The sequence below is a fragment of the Lemur catta genome, chromosome 10, assembly GCF_020740605.2.
Source record: "Lemur catta isolate mLemCat1 chromosome 10, mLemCat1.pri, whole genome shotgun sequence".
Taxonomy (NCBI): Eukaryota; Metazoa; Chordata; class Mammalia; order Primates; family Lemuridae; genus Lemur; species Lemur catta.
This window is the reverse complement of record NC_059137.1, coordinates 15,531,424-15,540,844: the sequence shown is the minus strand read 5'-3', so window position 1 is coordinate 15,540,844 and position 9,421 is coordinate 15,531,424. Positions and strand designations below refer to the sequence as shown.

The following is a 9,421-nucleotide window of genomic DNA, read 5'->3' as shown; positions in this document are numbered from 1 at the left end:
AGGAGAAGGGAGCCAGTAGAAAAATTCTTCTGCCTTCCTCCCTTGGGCAGACTCTTTGAAGATATAACACTGTCATACAGCCCCTCTGAAGATGTCTTATGAAGCTGATATGAGCTACACAAAACTGGTCAACTCAGCCCCATACTCCCTTAGGCTTGCAGAACTTCTTCCCCGCCTCACTGTCCTTTCCTGCTTCCTCAGAATAGCCTTCCCCAGCAATGCTAACACAGCTGCCCACCCCCGAATCCGTGGGTTCCGCTTCCCAGATTCAACCTGCCATGAATCATAAATACTTGAAAAAAAATAAAAACAATACAATAAAAAATAGTACAAATTTTAAAATACAGTATAACAACTATTTGCATAGCATTTACATTGTATTAGATATTATAAATAATCTGGAGATGATTTAAAGTATACAGGAATATGTGTGCATGTTATATGCAAATACGACACCATTTTATATAAGAGACTTGAGCATCTGCGGATTTTGGGATTCCCCAGGGTCCCAGAACCAATTCTCCACCAATACCGAGGGATGACTGTATATAAACTTTTGTCTATGGTTCTGTTTTTCTTGGGAATTTGAGTTAATGGATTACAACGTGGCCAGTGAGTTCTTCATCCCCAGAAGGATGAAATTCTAGAACTGCGAGGAGCCCAGCTTCATGTCACTGAATTTCCCTTGCAAGGCCCACATGGAGTCTTCTCGGGTCCAACCTGAGTGACTAACGAGACTATCATGGGCCATCCTCAGCCCCAGGCTACGCAGAAGGGTATAGGACAAGGACACTGCTTACCAGCAGGGCAGCATCAGGGTTCCTAAACTCCAGGGGTCCTGGAAGTGGAATGAGTTTGTTTGTTATACCACGATTTTACATGAAGGTGAACCCTGCCTCGTTCAACTTCCACTAGCTCGTTCTTCCAATGTGTGTCTGAATTGCAGAGTGGGGCCCTACAAGCTACTGGGGCCCTGGACTCTTTTGCAGCTGGGGTTGCAAATGTGATTGAGTTCTGCCACCCAAATGCCGCCATGCAAGCTTTGCAAGGCAGAAGAGGAGCATCCTGGGGAGACGAAATGCATCAGCTGCCCCTTCTGCAGCCAAACCCGGTCACAGGTGTCTCCGAGGCAGCTGCAGTATAGTTCCCAGAGGTGGATCTCTCGCTTCGTAGCTGTTGAAAGGTGGGGCTCAGGCATCCATTCAGCCAGTCTGAGTCCCGGAGAGGCGGCATGGCCTCAGCCTGCAGCGGCAGTGGGGCTTCTCAGTTTGGCAGGCACCTTCCTGACTCTACAGCCTCCTAATCTGAGCAGTGGCAGCAGCCCCCTTGGTGGCCCAGTTCTGTGTGTAGTTTTGGGAGATGATCCTGAAATTTCAACTTAGGATCCATATCTTCAATGCTTGCAATGATTCTGCAAGCAACGTAATACTCAGTAAGACCCTGGGTGATTTCGCACCTGAACCCCAACCAATCCGGATGCAAACATCTCTCCCAACTCCCTTATTTCAACATGGCAAAACCAAGATCCAGAGAAAGCCAGACACTTAGCCAGGATCCACTGAGAGCTGCTGTGTCCCAGACCCTCGGATTCCAAGCCCGTGTTCCTTCCCTCTACCTCCAGCAACAGAGAGAAGGTAGAAGCCAGGGGCTGTTGCAGCAAGAACCCAGGAGTCCTGCTTTGGGGCCCACAATGCTTCTGTTGGTCTGGAGGCATCTTTTCTTAATTTAGAAAAAGTTGTGTAAGTTGCCACAGAGTGTTCCAAGGAAGATGCTAGGCCTGAAGCCATTTTCTCTTCACTGTAACCCCCTGGGAGACCCCAGGTTACCTGCCTGAAAAGCCCCACAGTTGGCTGGACCAAAAATAGGACATTGGCTGGGCATGGTGGCTCACACTTGTGATCCTAGCATTCTGGGAGGCCAAGGCAGGAGGATTGCTTGAGGTCAGGAGACCAGCCTGAGCAAGAGTAAGACCCCATCTCTACAGAAAAATTAGCTGGGCACAGTGAGTCACACCAGTAGTCTCAGCTACTTGGGAGGCTGAGGCAGGAGGATCCCTTGAGCCCAGGAGCACTCTACCCTGGTAAACAGAGCAACATTTTGTCTCAAAAAAAATAAAATAAAATAAAATAAAATTGTAACTAATACACATAAATTATTATATATTATCATAAAATATATACTGAGATATATATTACATTTTATATGTGTGTGTGTGTATATAGGTACTTAAAAAGTCCTAATTTTATGACCAAGGGCAATTATATAAGTTGAAGAAAATTTGGCTTTATGAAAAACTGATTTTAAAAAATATACTGGCTATGGAAGGTAACTTTAATCCTGAATGATCTTCTTCAAAATTCAAAATCACATTTTATCTTATGCCAGCTTCTCCTTTTTTAAGTTTTCATGCTAGCCCTGGTTTACGATATGATGTCTTTTTTTTTTCTTGCGTTCTCCTTTACATTATTTTTGCAAGGCTTGGCAAAATGCTAGTGTAGTGGCTTTTCCATCGATTATCATGATGTTAAGGGCACATTTTTCTGGCTCTGGTCTAAGGAACTCTGCATTAAACAAATCTCTTCTCGCCCATAAATTTTGAAAATTTAGAGTACAACAGTTTAGCTCCACTATTACAAACCATGGAAAGCAAAGCTGCAATTGCTAACAGCTTCCTGTCCATTCACACGTGAGACTGCAAACTGACCCAACCCTCCTTCCACACACGTCAGCGACATCTGTCCCTTTGGAACTTCCAGGGCTGAGACCAAGTTTGGCCTTCAGGGCCTGCCGAGAGCAGGACGTCCTCAAGCCTGCCGGAGCCTACCCCTAACTCGCTTTTGAAAACCCACCTCTTGCTTCCTCCCACCCCTCCCTTCAGCCCAATGTGCCTTCCCAGATGTCCCCAAACTGCAGCTCCACTCACTCTGTTCCCTCCCCCTAGAGCGCAACCCTCGACAGCCCCACATTCTCAAATCCCCCAAGGTGAGCTACAATAATAAAAACAGCCAAATTAAGCATTTACTGTGTGCCCGAGTGTACCTTCTGGGATTTTAAAGTAGTGACCACTTGCTGAATGACTCCCAAGATTGCAGGATTCCTCCTACCTGGAGGGAAGAGAAATTTCCTTGAGATCAATTGTTTTTTGTTTGTTTGTTTTGTATGAGTTTGACTGAATTCTTTTCAGCTGTGACTCCATTTTATCTCTCGGGTGAGTTTGCAGGTACCTTAGACTGTAAAATTGTAAAAACAGGCCTGTGGTGTGTTAATTTATGCTAAACTTTGGATTGTGTGCACTAAAATTCCTATGACTATTATTTATTGAATCCTTGTGTTTTACACTGGGATAAAAAAAATCTGAGAATGAGCCAAAAATGTCTAGAAATTATCTTCAGCGATATCTAAATGTGATGTAAAATGGACTTGGGCCTGAAATGTGCTGTAAAGACCAAAATTCAGCTGTATTTTGGTCTTTTATGGCTGGTTCATGTGGAGCCCTGCTCAGTCACTAGCGTAGGATCCATGGTGTCACTGACATAGCTCTTTCTGGATGGCAATTTGCATGTTTCATGTCTTGGGCCAATCTTTGTGAATAATGAAAATGAAAATGTAGACCCCTGATTTTAAAAGTATGTACTCAGTGGCCTCTAAGACATTGGAGGAGTAATGTAGTTAACAATGGTCTCGTAAAAGGAAAAATGTAAAGGGGAGAGGAAAAGATTAGAAGAACGAGGTTCCATGTCGTACGTTGTCTGTGGGACTGTAACATGGTGCTGCCTCTGTGGAAAACAGTTTGATGGATGCGAAACAGAGAATTACCATATTACCCAGTCATTCCACTGCTAGGCATATACACAAAAGAATTGAAAAGAGAGACCCAAACAGATACTTGTATGCCAATATTCATTGCAGCATTATTCACAATAGCCAAAAGAGAAAAACAACCCAAGTGTCCGTCAACAAATAAATGGATAAACAAAATCTGATATATATATAATGTGTTATATATGTGTGTGTTTATATATACAATATCATATATAATGGAATATTATTCAGCCATAAAAAGGAATAAAGTACCATGGTGTATACATACAATGGAATATTACTCAGCCATAAAAAAGACAAATGTTGTGTGAATCCGCTCACATGAAATAGCTAGAATAGGCAAATTCATAGAGATGGAAAGTAGATTAGAGGTTACCAGGGGCTGAGGGCAGGGGTAATGGGGAGTCATTGCTTAATTGTACAGAGTTTCTGTCTGGGGGGTGATAAAAATATTTAGGAAAGAGACAGTGGCAATGTTTTTACAACACTGGGAATGTAATTAGTGCCACTGAATTGTACACTGAAAAAATGGCTTCAGTGGCAAATTTTATGTCATATATGTTTTACCACAATTTCAATTAAATTTGGGAACAGGGAGGAAGAAGAGAACTAAAGAAACCCAAACAGGTGTCTGTGGGCTGACTGGAAAATGTTTGGGGATTCTTGATTTGTTTCATTGTTAAACTGCTCGTGCTGTGTCATATGTTCATAGAATATAAACAACATTAGTGATTACAGAATATCAATTTCTGTCTTTAAAGCATTAAAGACTTTTTTCCCCAAGTCAGAAGAAGGGAGAGGAAGAGGGGAGGGGGAAGGGTAATGAAGTTCCAGTGGAGAAAACGAGAGAAGAATTTTAACCAAAACCTTGAGCATCAGTCTTTGCCTATATTCAGCCTTTGACTGTCGTCTTTGTTAGGCATTTGGAGATTCTACCCATGATACTGCAAGTGTATGCCCCACATCTAAACTTCAGCCTGAGGACAAGCTGTAGTAATTGCCTGCCCCGTGGAAAGCAGCATTAGGGAAAATAAGCACTATAGGGGTGCTTAGTACAGCAGGAGTTGAAATTCAGAATTTGAGGAGCCAGGGCAGGTGGTTTCTCCTCCCTCCCAGCATTCAGACCCTTTCTAATTGTTCTGACCAGAACTTTACCCGTGATCCTCCAGAGTGCACGGAAATGCAATGCAAACAGAGGAATCTGTCACCCCCGGGTAGCCAAGTAGTGAGAAAGTTTAAATTTAGAGGATGCGGCACAATAGTTAAAAATAAGCTGAGCAATGGCAACGCCTGGAACAATGAGGCCGTTCGCAGTGGTCACAGGATTCTGCGGCTGCAACCGGCAAAGAGGGAACCGATATTGGGATCGCTGATACTTTCTGTTGCTTTGTATACAGAATTATAACATTTCAGGGATCATTATTCCCATGTTATTCATCCATAATGGTAGCAAAGTAATAATAAGGAAGGAAAAAAAGTAAAGGGGGAGGGAGAAAGAGAAAGAAAAAATAAGAAGTATAGATGGGAAAATTACAAACGAGCTCCTTTTTGTCGGGAGATAAAATACGGAAAAGGACACTTGGGCGAGCGGGGGATGTTGAATGTGAGGTGCTCACCAGAGGAGTCTGTGTTTGGGAGGATGGGAAAGTACCAGGGTGGCTAGAAAAAAAAGGGATTGGTAAATGCAGGAGATTATCTGCAGATCAGTCAGATCTTGGTAGGGAGAAGACAGAACAAGGAGAGAAAATGAGCGGAACTGTGGAATGGTCACATTTTTCAATCTCAAGAGGGAAGCCCACTTGGGAGAGACAAAAATCTCCGTCAAAGCCACCTACTAATATCCCATCCCCCAGTTCTAGAGTGAGGAAGAAGAGGGTTATCAGATAAAATCGCCATGCAGTTCAGGCAAGTGAGCGGAATGGGAGTGCTGTCCGGCTCTGGCGGGTCTCCCTTGGTGGACAGCTTCCTTGTGGGGCAGCCGGTGGGTCTGTGCACGAGGTTCAGCACCTCGGAGAGCAACCGCGCCTGTGGCCCACGGCTTCCCAGAGCTCCCCGGTGGGCGGGAGGGCCAGCCCCTGAGAACTAACAAGGATTTGCATAATGGTCCATAATGTCACTGTGGCCCAGTCCCCTGCCTGGCACCCTCCAGGCACCTGTCACTCAAGTGTGCAGCCAAAATGAAGAACTTTGACGGCAGGAAAGGCTGATGTTGGCATGAAAAATGACAAAATATTCATCAGCTTGCAATTACCATTTCAGCAGAGACGTTTGTTGTTCTCCACAAGGTCCCGCTGGGCAGTGGTCAGACAGATGTACAGTTTCACCGGGTGATGGCATGCGGAGAAGGAGCCATCAGGCCAGCCCGCTCAAGTTCGCTCCCTTCCACTGTCATCTGATCCTCGCTAGCCCCCGTGAGGCCTCAAGGGCTGGGACTCTCAGTCCCAATTAACAGAATAGGAAAATGGAACTCTGAGAAGGAAATTGCTTGGCCAAGGTCACTTTGGTAAGAATCCACAGAGCTCTCAGCCTTGAATCTGGGACTGTGGGCTCCTGGTCCTGCCTGCCTCTTTCCTCTATGTGTGTATTTATTCATTCCAACATATGTGCCAGGCACTGTGCTAGAACTATTCCAAAGTGTCATAAAGAGAAGTGGTTAGATATCACCTGTGAGGAAGGGCGTAGTCGAAGGGTTAGAAGGAGCAGAGACTTTGCATTCAAGGTCTAGATCTGCTTCTTCCTACCTATGTGAACTTGGGCAAGACAATTCACCTCACTGAGCCTCAGTTTCCTCTTCTGTAAGATGGGTATAATATGCATACTTACCCTCAGGCTTGTTTTGAGGATTAAATAACGGTCTCTCAATATAAAGTTTCTAGTAAAGTGCCTGACACATAACTGGCACTCAATGCAAATTGTTTGAGTTAAATAATTTTTTAGAAAAACTTAATGGGGGAGAGAACTTTTGCTGAGCTTGGTGGTGGTGGCGAAGAGTAATCATTTTATATTTATGTGCAGTCTCAAATGAAGAACTCCAAAACTCAATGCCTTAAAGAAGAATTATCTTTCCCTAAACCCCAGATAGTTCTGGGGAGGAACCTGTGGTCTATTGAACAGTGCAGCTCGCCACCCCCTGCCAAGACCATAGAACAACCATGGTTTAACTAATTACAAAGGAAAGAACATTTCTCCGAAGGAAGACAGACTGACTGATGGATGCTCTCCAGGGGGCACTTCTGCCCCCAAAGTCTGTGCTTCCACCTGTACTACAGGTACCAGGACTCTGTCTAACATTTATGCTTTGGCCCAAGAACAAAGAGACTTAGGATCTAATGACAGCTCCATCACATGGGGGGGCGGGAGGGTGTAACAGGCTAGGTAACTAAGACTCACTCAGTTTCTTCATTTTAAAGTGGTGATGACAACATTGCTATTACCCAAGAGCAGTTGGTCTGCCTTAACTGTGACTCCCCTGAGGTGAATTTATCCAACATGGCATACTGAACACCTGGGTATTCACTATTCTTTTGCAGGTGCTGAGACGCTGACGGTTAACTAGTGCCTGGATTCTGCCCTCCAGAAGGTTCTATATAGTGGAAGAGGTCGTGTGTAGTGGATTGTATCGTTGCTCCAAATATTCACTGCCCCTCCCTGAAAGAGGAGCATGGCTTGAGCATACGGACTCACTTTTCCAATAAAATACACGCAAAGGTGATGGTATCTCTTTTGAGAAGAAGCTGTAAAAGTTGTTACATGGTTTCCTTGTGTCTCTTTTCCCTCTTCCCCAGGTCATTTTTTTAAATAAATTTTCTGGACCATCTGGGCGGCCACCTTGTTTCAGTGTCCATGGTGTCCTCTGACCTGGTTGGCCTCGATAAGTGACTGACTAAAGTGGCAGCATTTAGGTTTTAATGCTGAGGGCTAGGGACGTATCGGTGAGGATTAGTGAGCTCTTCAGTTTCCAAGAAGCACTGCTTCAGACCGAATAAAAGCACAGAGCCATGACGTCAGAATGAAGAAAGAGGCAGGAGGTGCAGCTGAGACGATTCATGAGGGTTAGATGTTGAAGGCCCTAAAAACCAGACTGGGGTCATAGTTTTCCACTGTCCACCATCAGACAAAACAACCTCTATCCTTCAGGAAAAAAAAAAGAAAGAAAGAAAAAGAAAAAACTCTGTCACCCACAAGCAACAATGCAGAAGTCAGAGAAAGGCTAGATTTGGCTATAGCAACAAGAAACGGGGTTCATTTCTCCCCCACACTGCATGTCTGCTGCAAGGTATCTGCGTCTCTGCTCCACGCTCTCTCCTCCCCAGTCGCAGGCTGGTAGCGCAGCCTCTGTCTGGGACACTGTCAGTCATAATGGCAAAGACAAGAGAGACGATCGAGGCTGGCTCCTACTGTGTCTGCTCCGAAGGGGAACACAGCCCTTCTCTCCACATTTCATTGGCCAGAGGAAGTCATGTGACCAAGAGCAATTAAAAAGACGGAGAAACAGTCAATGTAAGTGAGTTATGATGTAGCCTACCGTGCAACGGGAGCCAGAATTTGGGGACGCACTCACAGCCTGCACTGCATGCAGTCATCAAAATGCACACAGGATCTGCTCTTCCATCCCCAGAGGCGGGAAATCATCAAAGGCGGGAAGAGTCGAGTCCGCGACCCCACGTCGGCTGCACCGAGCCCTGGCTGTGGGAGCAGCTTCCCTCCCAAGGTCTCTTCATAATAAACAAACAATAAACATTCCACTGAAATCTTTAAACGGATAGAGGAGTTTAATTATAATAATTTGATTTTCAGAAGCAAAAGCTACTTTTATACAATTACAGTGAGACAACTTTTAATTAACTTTGGAAACTTTCTTTTGCTTGGGAAATCTAATTAAGAATACTTATGGAAATATTAACATAACACAAGATTCAGGAGGCGGGTAGAAATCACATCGGGAAGGTATGGAAAAGAGACATAGAAAGGTATCTTTGGGGAGTTAGGGCCATTCAACAGCTTCTGTCTCTCCTTGAGCTCCTGGGACATCAAGGACAGGTTTTTGTTTTGTTTTGTTTTGTTTTTTTGAGACAGAGTCTCACTCTGTTGCCTGGGCTAGAGTGAGTGCCATGGCATCAGCCTAGCTCACAGCAACCTCAAACTCTTGGGCTCAAGCAATCCTCCTGCCTCAGCCTCCCGAGTAGCTGGGACTACGGACATGCACCACCACGCCCAGCTAATTTTTTCTATATATTTTTAGTTGTCTGGTTAATTTCTTTCTATATTTTAGTAGAGACGGAGTCTCGCTCTTGCTTACGCTGGTCTTGAACTCCTGATCTCAAGCAATCCTCCCGCCTCGGCCTCCCAGAGTGCTAGGATTACAGGCATGAGCCACCGTGCCCGGCCCAAGGAGGACAGGTTTTGCCAACAGTAGGTCAGTGGGATTCCTCTAAGCAGTGGAGTCTGATGAGAGCTCTGCCTTTTGTTTCTTCTACTTTTGAGATTCCCCCATCTCTGATGTAGGGAATGTGGATGGGGAGGTATTTAGATTGAGGGTCAAAGGAAACTTCAGAAAGTGCAATGACCCCATAAATTAGCCTCTCCTGGAAGGGGACAG

At 44.8% G+C, this 9,421-nt stretch overlaps 1 long non-coding RNA gene across 1 annotated transcript; it reads right to left on the bottom strand.

The window, feature by feature from the left end:
• Positions 1-376: 376 nt before the first annotated feature.
• On the bottom strand, positions 377-7,662 carry LOC123645896. Its single transcript, XR_006737734.1, has 3 exons — positions 7,507-7,662; positions 3,040-3,104; positions 377-1,411 (listed from the first exon to the last, which is right to left on the bottom strand). It is a non-coding gene; the product is annotated as an uncharacterized LOC123645896 (long non-coding RNA).
• Between the last annotated feature and the right edge of the window lie 1,759 nt (positions 7,663-9,421).